Source organism: Rana temporaria, chromosome 11, assembly GCF_905171775.1.
Source record: "Rana temporaria chromosome 11, aRanTem1.1, whole genome shotgun sequence".
Lineage (NCBI taxonomy): Eukaryota > Metazoa > Chordata > Amphibia > Anura > Ranidae > Rana > Rana temporaria.
Window position 1 is genome coordinate 70718227 of NC_053499.1, and position 11254 is coordinate 70729480.

The 11254-nt window shown below is 43.5% G+C and overlaps 1 protein-coding gene across 2 annotated transcripts in view; it reads right to left on the reverse strand.

Moving 5' to 3' along the window:
• The window catches only part of ADCY7 (adenylate cyclase 7), a 336616-nt gene extending 329053 nt beyond the window's left edge, over positions 1 to 7563 (reverse strand). The window contains exon 1 of one of the 2 annotated variants that reach the window (XM_040328713.1): positions 7199 to 7563. The gene's annotated coding sequence lies outside the window, so the exon portion shown is untranslated. The remainder of the gene's footprint in view (positions 1 to 7198) is intronic. The other variant, XM_040328712.1, reaches the window with a different exon arrangement.
• Positions 7564 to 11254: the final 3691 nt, after the last annotated feature.

The following is an 11254-nucleotide window of genomic DNA, read 5'->3' on the forward strand; positions in this document are numbered from 1 at the left end:
CGATGACATCAGACCTACAGCCACACCCCCCTACTGTTGTAAACACACACTAGGTGAAGCCTAACACGTTCAGCGCCCCCTGTGGTTAACTCCCAAACTGCAACTGTAATTTTCACAATAAAGAATGCAATTTAAATGCATTTTTTGCTGTGAAAATGACAATGGTCCCAAAAATGTGTCAAAATTGTCCGAAGTGTCCGCCATAAAAAAAATCGCTGATCGCCGCCATTAGTAGTAAAAAAATAAAAATTTATAAAAATGCAATAAAACTATCCCCTATTTTGTAAACGCTATAAATTTTGCGCAAACCAATCGATAAACGCTTATTGCGATTTTTTTTACCAAAATTAGGTAGAAGAATACGTATCGGCAAAAATGGAGGAAAAAAAAATGTAATATATGTTTTTGGGGGATATTTATTACAGCAAAAAGTAAAAAATATTGCATTTTTTTCAAAATTGTCGATCTATTTTTGTTTATAGCGCAAAAAATAAAACCGCAGAGGTGATCAAATACCACCAAAAGAAAGCTCTATTTGTGGGGAAAAAAGGACGTCAATTTTGTTTGGGAGCCACGGTGCATGACCGCGCAATTGTCAGTTAAAGCGACGCAGTGCCGAATTGTAAAAACGCCTTTGGGCATTTAGCAGCATATTGGTCCGGGGCTTAAGTGGTTAAAGGGATTGTAAAGGAAAAAAATGTTTTGCCTAAAATTAATGTCTGCAAGGTAGACAGACAGAATAGTGTAATGATTCTGTTAAAAAACGAGTAAATACCTATTAAATTCCTTCATCTATATCACCTCCGGAGTTCTAGTTTCTGTTCTCTCATTCACTTCCTGGTTTGCATCGCTCGTTCATGTAAGAACTACATTTCCCCGTATGAATTGAGGCACGCCCAGTAATTCACACCTCCTTGAAGTCTCTAAGGCCTCGTACACACGACGGGACATGTCCGATGAAAACGGTCCGCGGACCGTTTTCATCGGACATGTCCGCTGCCGGATTTTGGTCTGATGGCTGTACACACCATCAGACCAAATTTCCCGCGGACAGCGAACGCTGTGACGTGGCCGCGCCATCGCCGCGACGACGTGCGCGACCCTGGAAGGTCAATGCTTCCACGCATGCGTCGAATCACTTCGACGCATGCGAGGGCTTTCGGCTGAGCGGACATGTCCGGTAAGTCGTACAGACGACCGAACATGTCCGACGGACAGGCTTCCAGCGGACATGTTTCTTAGCATGCTAAGAAACATTTGTCCGCTGGAAACCTGTCCAATCCGCCGTAAAATTGTCCGGTCGGCCGTACAGATGACCGAACATGTCCGCGGAAACTGGTCTGCGGACCAGTTTCAGCAGACATGTTCGGTCGTGTGTACGAGGCCTTACACGTAGAGTGTCCTGCCACACAGATGTAGTTCCCAGGAGGTCAGTAAAATCAGACAAGCAGGAAGTGAACAGAACAGAGAAGAAATAGAGCAACTTCTGAGCAAAAACAAACAATGAGGAAGTGAAAATAGGAATGTCTGCAGGTAAAGGATGCTTATTATGAAAAAAAAATTTTTTTTTCCTTTATAACCCCTTTAAAGAGTTGTCCATAGAAATGTCTGCACCAAACACAAAGTCTCTTTCAAGGTTTTTATTAAACAAATTTCTCCAACAGAGGGGTAGAGGGATGGGGAAAGACTCTGGTACCTTTGCTTTGCGGATCATGGGTACAACTTCGATCCAGAGGATTAACTCAGCTCCACACTGGATTTCAGCAACCAACAGACAGGCCTACTCTCATTGGCCTAGCAGCTAGTGCGAAGTTCGTCAAAGTATCTGCCACAGACTTGATAAGTGTTGTCAGGCCGTCCCACGATCTTCTGCCACAAGATCGTGTAACCACTCGCACACTTTCTATAGTTCCAATAAAGTACACAACTCACGGTGCCAAGAATTTTTCAGTCAGGCCGGCAGCAGACTGAGGTCAATTTGCCAGGATACGTCCTTCAATTGAATCCCACTGGTTCAGCTTCCTCCCGAAGGTAAGGTAGCGAAGGACCATCCCTGGATTAGTAAGCCCCAGAAACTCCTGGGCCTACTCTGTTGTGAGGCCTTGGACCAGCCAGCCCCGAGGCTACGAAACAGCTCACATATCCCTGAGGCCAGGAGGGCCATCAGGTCAGGATCGCAAGACGACCCCGCCAAAACAGCATCTGTCCCTTAAAGTGGATGTAAACCCGATTTTTTTTTATTTTGTCACAATGTACAGCATAAGATTTCCTATCGTCTGTGCCCAGTCTTGCCACACAGAGTTAATCCAGCTCTGAGTTATACTCTTATTGTTCAGTGAAATAAAACGGAATTACAGAGAAAAACCTTAGTCCATTCCGCCCCCTTGCTGTGAGTGACAGGTTATTTACATATCTCATACACTAGCCTGGAGACAGGCATTATTTTTTTAATTCCCACCCCCACTCCTTTTCTGAAGTCATGTGGTTACTTTTCTGGATTTTGACTGGATGTTGGTGATCATAGCAGAATTTAGTGTAAGGAATACACAGGAAAAAATGCATGTTGACAAGGGGAGTGTGGAGGAGGGCGGGGAGTCTACGGACATCACGACTCCACCCACAGAGCTCCAGACAACAGATCCACCCACAGAATCTGCAGTTTTTCAGTTTTTATAACAGAGGGGAGCCATTTGACAGGTAAGGATACATGCAGGAGGCATGTATATCCTTATAGATCAGGACTACGCAAGTAGTTTAGAAAGGATGAGAGTGGGTTTACATCCACTTTAAGTACCCCTCCCCAGAATGCACAGCAGGTTGACCACGCCCCCTGAGCTGCTTCTGGGGAAGAGATACCCAATGCATCCAGCTTGCTGCCTTTCCAACCTTGACCTGTGGTAACAGCGACACCCACTGTCAAGAGGAAAATTGTGCAACCCAGCTGAACTGAAACAGAACCAACAATTTATCATAATCCTTCTGAGCTAAACTACAGCTCAGGCAACTAGAAGTTAACACATAGTGCCTACTCAATGGGAGCATAGCGCTACATGTATATTTGTGTAAAATGGAAAACACACACACACAAAGTCATCATGGGTTTAAATCCCAACCATAACATTATCTGAATGGAGTTTGCATTGGTTTCCTCCCACACTTCAAAGACATGCTGGTAGGTGAATTGGCTCCAGTCTAAACCGGCCCTATTTAAAAAAGGGGGGGGGGGCTCTGAAAAGCAATTCATAGCATGTCACCTTTCAGAGTGCAATGTAAACATCTTTTGAGCCCTAAATGTGACAACATTCTTTGCAGGTTTGTGTTCTTTTTTTTTACAGCTCAAACACTGCTCCCAAATGCACACATCCCTCCCGCAGTGCTGGATACAAACTCCAGGTGACCTCCTCAATCCACTGAAATAAAAAATAAATACAAAAAAGAACAGACAGCACTCCGATGGTGTCACCACAATAAAAACGTTATTGCAAATCTCGCAAGCTGCGTTTCACCTCAAAAACTGGCATTATCCAGTTTTTGGGGTGAAACACATTAGAACAGAGTGGAAATCTTTACAGCTTGCAGGATTCGCAATGAACTTTTTATTGTGGTGCCGCCATCGGCGTGCGGCCTCTCATTCTTTGAAGCACTTCTGCATACAGTCAGAAATGATATTAGTCACTCTTCCACATATTGCTCACAATGCCTTTTTCTGTCAATCACCTGATTTTCAGGTTTGGTGTAAAACAACTTTTAACACCAGTTAGTGTCTGATACACGGCACAATATATACCTATGTGAATAAACTGATCATAGAAAATATAGTCCAGGAAGGCTGTCTTTCTGGTACACATTCTGCTATAGATTATCTTTCCTGGAAGAAGGCCATACATCATACAATTTTCTTATTCAATTTCCTTTAAATCTACATTCAACTCTGTAGTGTGAAGGCCTGCCTGATTGCATACAAATCTAAAGTGTTTTGGCCAGATTCAGGTAGACTTGCGACAGGCGTATCAGTAGATACGCCGTCGTAAGTCCGAATCTGCGCCGTCTCAACTTTAAGTGTATGCTCAAACTGAGATACGCTTAAATGTTGCTAAGATATGGCCGGTGTAAGTCTCCTACGCCGTCGGATCTTAACTGCATATTTACGCTGGCCGCTAGGGGCGTGTACGCCGATTTATGCCTAGAATATGTAAATCAGCTAGATACGCCTATTTACGAACGTACGCTCGGACGTCGCAGTAAAGATACGCCGTTTACGTAAGGGGTTTTCAGGCGTAAAGATAAACCACCAAAAAGATGGCGCAGCCAATGTTAAGCATGGACGTCGGAACTGCGTCAAATTTTTCAAATTTTACGTCGTTTGCGTAACTCGTCCGTGAATGGGGCTGAGCATAATTTACCTTCACGTCGAAAGCATTGACGATTTGCCAACGTCATTTGGAGCATGCGCACTGGGATACGTCCACGGACGGCGCATGCGCCGTTCGATCGAAACGTCATTTACGTGGGGTCACACTTAATATACATAAAACACGCCCACAGCTTCAACATTCGAATTAGGCAGGCTTACGCCGGCCCTAATACTCTACGCCGCCGTAACTTCGGCGGCAAAATCTTTGAGAATACCATACTCGCCTCTGAAAGTTACGGCGGCGTAGCGTATAGGAGATATGCTACGCCCGCCTAAAGGTATGTGAATCTAGCCCAATAGGTTTATCTTTTTAGGCTTACCATACATATTACAATTTGACCATACAATCAATTTTAGATCTACCTAAATATGACATGAGGACCAACCTGAACTGGTCAATCAATTTGTATCCAATAAGACAGGCCCTTGCACAACATACTCATTGGTAGATCAAAAGGAGATTTTACAATCAGATTGTGACATGTGTGGTGAGCTTAAGATCTACCATTTGCTATATAGGTCTATAGCCTGGGGATATGATACAAACTAAATAAACTGTTTAGGTTTGTCTTAATAATACAAAGCACAGGGCTCATTCACACAATCTTGTTTGAGATGTGCTGAGATCAATGCAAAGGCACAATAAAACCTATTTATTTGTATGTGCCCTGTTCACACCACAATTCTGTGTAAAGGTGGGTTGTGGTGGGTTGTTTGAAAAAATAGATTTATGCTGCATTTCTATGCAGTGTAACGCACTGCACTGCGTCGCAACATGCTGCAGTACTTAAATGAAGTGTCATTTTTGTGTAATACATTGTAACAACACATTGCACTGCTACCAGCTACATCTACACAACGTTCCACATTGCTATCATGTTTTAGGCTTGTTGCCATACACCGAGTCTGACTCATTTGAACTTTCAATTAGGAATCAGCTGAAACTCGATCAGAGGGTGACCCTGTTGGCACTCCATACAAATTTAAAGCAGTAGAAAAAAGCATAACAAAACAAAACATTGAGCCCAGGGCAGTTTACGTCATAATGTGCTAGTACGCATTGTAAACTAGCACATTATGAGAGACTTAGCTGAAAACAAAGCCCTCCAGCGATGCGCTGTCGCTGCTGAAGGCACTTCCATCTTCAACCGTTATGAACCGCTATTTATTTTCTCTGCAGCCTCAGCTGCACTGGACAGTGAATGAATGGGAAATGCCATGTGCTGAGCGGTTTCCTGGTCATTCACAAACAAGCACAGTAAACAGTTTACTATGCTTCAATTTTGATTGAACGCAATGAGTGTGTTCATTTAAAAAAGGAAGGGGCCGGTAAATTATATATTGATTGGCCCCTTCCCCACCCTCCATCCTGAAACATGTGGGGGCGCAACATGGGGGAAAGCCTGAGCAGTAGGGGGAATCGGCACAGCACAGAGTAATTAGGGTGTGCCCAGGCACGCCCCTTGCGCACGCCTATGACAACATACATAGAAGTTCACTCCCACTTTAAGGGGCAATTCACACCAGTGCATTGATCTGCGTTTTAGCGCAGATCAACGGAAGTACATCTGAAAAACAATCATTTCCAATGGTCCAATTAAGATCATAACACTGCACATAAATGTCAATGGGCATCAAAATATGTCAACAGACCTCAGCGTGCGTTAAAACCCGACTAAAATGGATGGAAATGTGAATGCATTTTCCATACATTTTAACACAAGTCGGTGCAAATTGGCCATACAAAAAATGTAAGGAGGCAGAGAGAAAATTGTCGGCTGAGCAGTGCCTGCGTCCAACCAGAGGCTGTCTTGGTGGTGCCAGCTGTCAGAATACAAGCGCTGCTGCGGGAGATCCATCCATCCACATTGTTTAGCATGGATGGAACCTGTTGGATAAAAATCTATAGGTATATTGGCCAGCATTAGCATGAGGGCTGGTGTGAACAAACCCTGAAGCAGATTGGATTATAAAGTGTATGGGCAAATTTAAGCCGAGTTACTGCCAACAAAATATTTTCCCTTTAGTGGAGATAAATGCTGGAGTTGCACTCCGCATCTTCTTGTAAAAGGAAATGATCTCTAATACTGGACTTTTGTACCAACTCCATACACACTTATCTGATCGGCATACGATCAAATAGGCATAGTTTTAGCTTCTGATCGATTTAGATCAAGTTCATTAAAATTAATGTCTAGCATTTTGCATAAAATCAGCAGCATTAAGATGTTTTGTTCCTAAATTTGATCATATTTTGATCAGATGATGAGATTGTATAGGGATGCGATTGCATCTTAACTATCGATCAATATCCACTTCCCCATGTGAGTCACATCAATCGAATTGGATGTCAAATATAGATCAATCCGATAGGGAAAGATCGATAAAAAAATAGATTTATCGAAGCGTTTATAACCCGCTGACAAAATTGTTGCATGCCTGCAAAACTTTAATAAGGGATTTTAAAACAATTTCCAAAACTGAAATCATAAGGAAGACGCAGTATTCAGGCTGACAGCACGGTCATGTAAAAAAATGTGAGAACCGAAATATAAAACTGCTTGGCTACAACAATAAAGGGAATTCATAAAACACAGAACACAGGTGGATCCATTTTCTCACAGTCACCAGTAAGGTTCCATTTCTAACTGGTTTGGAATGGAAACAAGGGTTCGCAGTGGTTACCATTGGTTCATTTTTCGCTCCAGACTTTAGCGACCCATCACGATAAAACACTGAAACAGACTTCTATACAGATAAATGTGATCCTATAATGGCACTTACCTGGTAGAAGTAAAGCAGATCCAATAACCTGGCATTGAGCTACACCTATGAATGAAAGGTCCCTTTTCTGGCTCTTAAGATGACAGATACAGATCTCATACAAAGGGTGCAGTTGCTGGTGTTTCCGTTCTCGTGCTGGAGCCTTGCCCTTTTCTCAGTCACTCGATGATTGGGTCACAGTAAAAATGTAGTGATGAGTAGTTAAGGTTTGTGGTTTCCTCCCTCGTTCTAAAGCTTCAGGCCCCTGGCTATGAGAGTGCACCGTCCCAGCAGCAAGCTCTCAAGTGTGCTAAGAGAGGAGCCGCCCCTACCAGGGAAATCACAGGCCTGTGGGAGGGTGGTGTGTACACACACAATGCACATTTACACCTATTAGGTCTATAGATCAATTACTTATATCACAGATCCAGATCTGAAACTGCTGTGCAGTGAGTGAGTGTGTGTGTATATACTGTACATTATACTGTACATTTACCTTGCTTATATTGTTTTTTAAATCAAGAGAAATAAATGCATAGGGCTAGATTCAGAAAGAATTTACGTCGGCGTATCTATTGATACGCCGCGTAAATTCAAAGCTGCGCCGGCGTATCTTCTTTCTGTATTCAGAAAGCAAGATACGCCGAAATTAGGCTAAGATCCGACTGGCGTAAGTCTCTTACGCCGTCGTATCTTAGCTGCATATTTATGCTGGCCGCTAGGTGGCGCTTCCGTCGAGTTACACGAGGAATATGCTAATTAGGTAGATACGCCGATTCAAAAAAGTACGTCCGCCAGGCGCATTTTTTTACATCGTTTACATTAGGCTTTTTCCGGCGTAAAGTTACCCCTGCTATATGAGGCGTATCCTATGTTAAGTATGGATGTCGTTCCCGCGTCGAATTTTGAAAATTTTACGTCGTTTGCGTAAGTCGTTCGCGAATAGGGCTGTACATAAGTTACGTTCACGTCTAATGCATAGACGATTTGCGGCGTAATTTCGAGTATGCGCACTGGGATTCTTTTACGAACAGCGCATGCGCCGTTCGTAAAAAACGTCAAATACGCGGGGTCACACTAAATTTGAATAAAACACGCCCACATCATCCACATTTGTATTAGGCGGGCTTACGCCGGACCTCATACGCTACGCCACCATAACTTAGGGCGCACGTTCTTTATGAATACGGAACTTGCGCCCTAAGTTACGGCAGCGTAACGTATACGAGATACGTTACGCCAGCAGAAAAATACGCCGGGCTATCCATAGTGTCAAAAAGTTCATGTCACAATACTCTCTCAGAGAACATTACAATTAGAAATGAGCTCTCTCAACCTCTGAAGTCATCGCTATCCTGAATGCCAAACTCCTTTGTACTCCAATAATATTTCTGTGTCATTCCCCACCCGGCACTCTGGCATGGTGTGGGTCTTCAAGTCTACACTGAAGTCTACGGTGAGGATGTGTGGCCATTAGGTTCCTTCCTTCCCTGCCTTGGGAGGGGGGGGGGGGGCTGAATCTGACTTGGTGGTCAGATTCGGCTGATCATGAGGGGAGGGATCCATCAGACCTTTTGACTAGGTGGACCTGAGTATGACTAATGCTCAGTACACACGATCCGATTATCGGACGATTGATCGTCCGTTTTTTTTTGTATGCTAATTTCACGTCGAATCTGATGAGTTTACTAAAGTCACGAAAATTCTCGTACGGCAGAATAAAAAAATTGCAAGTGATGTCACGTGTTGTAATGCATTTGTATTGCATTTTCGAACGACAGCTTTACTGATTAAACGAAAATCGTACGATTTTTTTACAAATTTTTGTCCCAGTCCAGCCCTGTTTATACTGATGACCATTGTCACTGGAACTGAAAGTGAGGGACCAGTGACCAGAACAGAAATAGGGGGGAAGTTGTCCAATTTGGACACTTGTCCAGGAGACCTCATGCACATAGTAGGCAAGGTCAAATAAGGACAACAGTCCATCCAGTTCAACCTGTGTAGAGGTGTGTGTGGGTAAAAAAATGTATTTCCCTTCCCCCCGTATATTGTTTTCGTCCAAGAGTCTTTTAAACGTATCCATACTGCCTGCCGACACCACTGATTGTGGAAGAGTGTTCAACATCCTTACCGCCCTGACAGTGAAAAAGCCTGCAACGCTGATCAATGTATTCAGACAGTCCCTCCTGCCAGAATACAATAGCTCAGCGGGCAGGTTACCCCCATCCACAAGTGAATCAGTTATTTTCATTCAACACGCTGGTTGAACAAAAAAAAAAAGAGACAAATATATGGACTGTCTTAGCATCAGACAAACATTCCTACGGGTAAGCTGTATTCCAGCTGCCAATAGGGAAGGGTTAAAGCTTTTGAAAGTTTTTTACTAAGGAAAAGAAGGGGTATAGTAATCAATACTTTATCATTAGTAACACATCACAGAGTGTACCCTTTTGGCTAACAGAAACTGGAGTCCGAATAAGACTAACAAAAGATTAACACAAATACATCACCAGGACCACATGGCTTACACCTGAGAGTCCTCAAAGATCTCAGTCAGGTTATAGCCAGACAGCTATTCTTAATATTTATGGACAGCAGACTGACAGGAATGGTATCAACAGATTGGCGAGGGGTCAACGTGGTGCCAATGCTTAAAAAAAAACGTCCGAAACATATACCTGGGAATTACAGACCAGCCAGTCTAACATCAATAGTATGTAAGCTATTGGAGAGGATAATAAAGGTCTATATCCCAGAATTAGCTGATGAATACAGTATCATTAGTAGTAAGCAGCATTGCTTTACGAAAGGTCGTTCTTGCCAAACCAATCTGTTAACATTCTGAGGAAGTGAGCTGCCACCTAAATAAGGGAAGACTTGTGGACGTGGTGTAACTGGATTTTGCAAGAGCATTCAATTCAGTGCCCCATAAACGCTTAACTTACAAACTGAGGTCTGTAGGCATAGATTATAGGGTTTGTACATGGATAGAAAATTGGTTACAGGAATCCTTCCAACTGTTTCAGGGGCTGTTTGACACAAGGCACATTCCTACACATCTGGTGGGGGGGTCCAATAGTTCAAGCCTTCTGGTCTGATCTGTTTAACATACTCTCTACACTTTTTACCAAACCCCTTTCAACAGGCCCAGCTTTTGCACTTTGTCACTAGGGAGTGGAAGTCCCCTAACCCTATGTATTCTTGCAATTAAAAATAAGATAAGAAATATGAAGCTTTCTGGGCAACATAGGTGACACGTCATCTCCCACCTAACTTTGATGAGTCCCTATTGTTCCCATGATCAGCAACTTCCTGTATTTTTTTTCCCCCACTTTATATTTCTCCCCCACCCCCTTATTTCCCCTCTTGTTTTCTTCCGGCTTTCCCTCTTCCCTATATTTCTTCTTACTCTTCTTTCCTAACTGCCGTCTCTTCTGGTAGCCTACTAACAATGGCAGTCAATATTGTTCATCAGAGACATAGCCTAAATACACTATAGCAGAACAGCTCCTCTCTTTTACTTATTTTTTTACATGTACTGTAAGGCTACATTACATTATCAGTTTATCCTACCAAACCCTGACTTATTCGTTGTAAATGTTTAAGTATGGCCTACACACCTTCAACTTGTATGACTTTACTCGACTGTCCAAGCGGAGTTCCACCCAAAGTGGAACTTCCGCTCATCTGTCTCCTCCCCCCTCTGGTACCACATTTGGCACCTTTCTGAGGGGGGGGGGGAGAGTGTGTACCTGTTTTTGATAGGTATCCTGTCCCCAATTATCTTGTACCTCGCTGCTGCGAGGTATGTCAGAGACAGTTCGGCCCACTCCTCCTTTCCCTGCTGCTGGGCCAGTAAGAGTGCGCAGTAGGTACCTGGCCGTGAAACCGCAGGGCTTCACTGCTGGGTTCCCTTAGCGACAATGGCGGCGGCAGTACCCGACAGCCAATAGAAATATTGGCTGCGGTGCCGACATCGCTGGATTCCAGGACAGGGAAGTGTCCTAATATTAAAAGTCAGCTGACTTTTAATGTTTGGAGGGGGAGGCCGGAACACCGCTTTAAGATTCTCCT